The sequence below is a fragment of the Chiloscyllium plagiosum genome, chromosome 7 (assembly GCF_004010195.1).
Source record: "Chiloscyllium plagiosum isolate BGI_BamShark_2017 chromosome 7, ASM401019v2, whole genome shotgun sequence".
Taxonomy (NCBI): Eukaryota; Metazoa; Chordata; class Chondrichthyes; order Orectolobiformes; family Hemiscylliidae; genus Chiloscyllium; species Chiloscyllium plagiosum.
The window spans coordinates 107,752,353-107,755,865 of NC_057716.1; the positions used below are offsets into that span (position 1 = coordinate 107,752,353).

At 45.5% G+C, this 3,513-nt stretch overlaps 1 protein-coding gene across 1 annotated transcript in view; it reads left to right on the forward strand.

The window, feature by feature from the left end:
- The first annotated feature begins 2,147 nt into the window (after window positions 1-2,147).
- Window positions 2,148-3,513, forward strand: part of LOC122551856 (C-X-C chemokine receptor type 2-like) — a 10,496-nt gene continuing 9,130 nt past the window's right edge. The window contains exon 1 of the mRNA XM_043694390.1: window positions 2,148-2,290. The gene's annotated coding sequence lies outside the window, so the exon portion shown is untranslated. The remainder of the gene's footprint in view (window positions 2,291-3,513) is intronic.

Consider the following 3,513-nt stretch of genomic DNA (forward strand, 5'->3'; position numbering starts at 1 on the left):
GGTCTCTCAGCAGCTTGTGGGGGTCGCAGCCTGGGCTCTCAGCAGCTTGTCACAGGTCTCAATTTTGTCTCTCAGCAGTTTGTAATGAGTCTCAGTCTGGTCTCTCAGCAGTTTGTGATGAGTCTCAGTCTGGTGTCTCAGCAGCTTGTGCTGGGTCTCAGCCAAGTCTCACAGAAGCTTGTGGTCGGTCTCAGTCTGGTCTCACAGAAGCTTGTGGTGGGTCTCAGCCTGGTTTCTTAGCAGCTTGTGGTAGGTCTCAGTCTGATCTCTCAGCAGCCTGTCACAGGTCTCAGCCTGATCTCTCAGCAGCTTGTGGTGGGTCTCAGTCTGGTTTCTCAGCAGCTTGTGGTAGGTCTCAGTCTGATCTCTCAGCAGCTTGTCACAGGTCTCAGTCTGGTCTCTCAGCAGCTTGTGGTGGGTCTCAGTCTGGTCTCTTAGCAGCTTGTGGTGGGTTTCAGCCTGGTTTCTTAGCAGCCTGTCACAGGTCTCAGCCTGATCTCTCAGCAGCTTGTGGTGGGTCTCAGTCTGATCTCTCAGCAGCTTGTCACAGGTCTCAGTCTGGTCTCTCAGCAGCTTGTCACAGGTCTCTGTCTGGTCTCTCAGCAGCTTGTGGTGGGTCTCAGCCTGGTCTCTCAGCAGCTTGTGATGGGTCTCAGCCTGGTCTTTCAGCAGCTTGTCACAGGTCTCAGTCTGGTCTCTCAGCAGCTTGCCACAGGTCTCAGCCTGGTCTCTCAGCAGCTTGTGGTGGGTCTCAGTCTGGTCTCTCAGCAGTTTGTGATGGGTCTCAGCCTGGTCTCTCAGCAGCTTGTCACAGGTCTCAGTCTGGTCTCTCAGCAGCTTGTGGTGGGTCTCAGTCTGGTCTTTCAGCAGCTTGTGGTGGGTCTCAGCCTGGTCTCTTAGTAGCTTGTGGTGGATCTCAGTTTGGCCTCTCAGCAGTTTGTGGTGGGTCTCAGTCTGGTCTCTTAGCAGCTTGGGGTGTGTCTCAGCCTGGTCTCCCAGCAGCTTGTCACAGGTCTCAGCCTGGTCTCTCAGCAGCTCGTGATGGGTCTTGGCCTGATCTCTTGGCAGCTCATGGTGGTGTCTTGGCTTAGGTGTGCGGGTGGATCCTGCCCGGGTATATTCCCAAGACACTGGAGGAGATTGGAGAGGTGGCAGATTCAGCAGCAGTGATGGTATCTGTGGGCAGCAGCTGCTTTGAGAATAGGTGGCTGAGGTCTCCCAGAGAGTGAGATCAACAGGGGACTCATCAAAGACAGATGAACATTTTAACTTATTCCTTTATTTTCCTAGCGTAAACTACAAAAGATTTTAATGTTAACTATTACCTTATTTCTCTGCTATTCTATGAAGTAATGCTTAACTTTTTAACTCTCATTTTTTAGATTAGATTAGATTCCTTACCGTGTGGAAACAGGCCCTTCGGCCCAACAAGTCCACACCAACCCTCCAAAAAGTAACCCACCCAGACCCATTCCTCTACACTTACCCCTTCACCTAGCACTACAGGCAATTTAGCATGGCCAATTCACCTAACCTGCACGTTTTTGGATTGTGGGAGGAAACCAGAGGAAACCCACAGACACAGGGAGAATGTGCAAACTCCACACAGACAGTTACCTGAGGCGGGAATTGAACCCGGGTCTTTGGTGCTGTAAGGCAGCTGTGCTAACCACTGAGCCACCGTGCCCCCGTTTTTGCTTACTACTTTGTACCTAAGGGTTTTGCACCTAGGTATGTACCATGTGTACTTGAGTACACATGACAATAAGCTCTAAATCTAAAAAGAATCTAAGTCTAAAAATCTAAATCTAAATAATTAGAACCACAACTAAAACATCAGTGTCACACATGCATGATTCCCAAACGCTAAATTCAGTTGAGGTGAGAATTCTGTGAGAAAATATGCTTGATAAACTATCAATCATAATTCTACCCCTGCAATACATGCAAGATCAGAGATATCCTGATTGTGACATTTTTGGCTCTATACTAAGTTTTGCATATTTTTATCCTTGCATCACTTCTTGCAGACATTGTGCACATTGCCTTAAAATTACTAAATGCATTACAACACTCTTCCCATTTTTGCTTTGCAAAATACCTAGACCACATATTTGACAGGACATACATTAGACAGTGCTCTCACTCAGCTGAGACATAAAGCAGTACTTCATGTCACTGAGTGTCAAAGTAGTCAGTGAATTGCCATCTTTCTACATGCCACCCTGCCTGGTCAAGAAACCTAGTATAGAAGCCTAAAGACTGGAAAAATAAAACATCTTTTAAGAAGGTATGTAGGTATTATTTTGCAGCTGTTCAATTTGCATATTTGAAAATCTTACAATTGTATTTACAAAATGAGCAGATATCTCATAATGCTTCTTACAAAAGAGACATAGAGACAGGAGTATAATTCCATCTGTCAGCTATGGCACAGCACACTTGTCTCTGAGACAGAAAGGTGTGGGTTTACATTCCACTATCCAGTATTGAGCACAAAAGTCTAGGCTGACACCAGCGCAGACCTCAAGGAGAGTGGGATGCTTTTATCCTGTGGTATAGAGACAAGAGAGATCCAGGTGGGTAAGAGATTTCATGTGGGCCTATGTTTGGTAATCTTTGCATGGTGTTATACAAAATCAGGTGTTAGGAGAGGGGAGAGGGGCTTTTCGTGGGTGACTGGGACTGTTGAAGGAGGAGATAGGAGATGTTCTGATGCAGCTGGACTGAGGTGTCAAGATTGCATGGGATAATGAGATGATTGCAACCATGGAGAATGAGAGACTCCACAATTCATATCAGCTCAGATGATAAGTCATCTAGACCCAAAACCTTAGCTTGCTTTTTCTCCATGGATGCTGCCTGACTTGCTATGATCTCCAACATTTTTTATTTTCAGACCTAGAATGGCAGCTTATTTGTTAGCACCAGAAGAAAATTCCTGCTCTTCTAGAACCCACAAAAGATTTAATTTGGACAGACCTCTTAATTCATCTTTGGTGAAACAGGTCACAATTAATGGTGAATGCTTGAACTATCCAGTCAAAAATTCCAATTGGAGGTTATATGATCCATTTTCTGTATTGAAGTTCCTGCTGGCTGTAACAGTATAATACTTTTGACAGCTTTTAAAATAGATTTATTTTTTGTGCTAAAAGGATGATATTGTTATTGACTTCATGTTGAGATGGCTACTACTAAAGTACTGGAAAAAAAATCTCTCTGTGCATTTGACTTCAAAGTAGATTCCAAGCTTCCAAGCAGCTGATGCTTTGCTTCAGAATTTCTTTGGAGAAAGTGAGGTCTGCAGATGCTGGAGATCAGAGCTGAAAATGTGTTGCTGGAAAAGTGCAGCAGGTCAGGCAGCATCCAGGGAACAGGAGAATCGACGTTTCGGGCATGAGCCCTTCTTCAGGAATAAGGAAAGTGTGCCAAGCAGGCTAAGATAAAAGGTAGGGAGGAGGGACTTGGGGGAGGGGCATTGGAAATGCAATAGGTGGAAGGAGGTTAAGG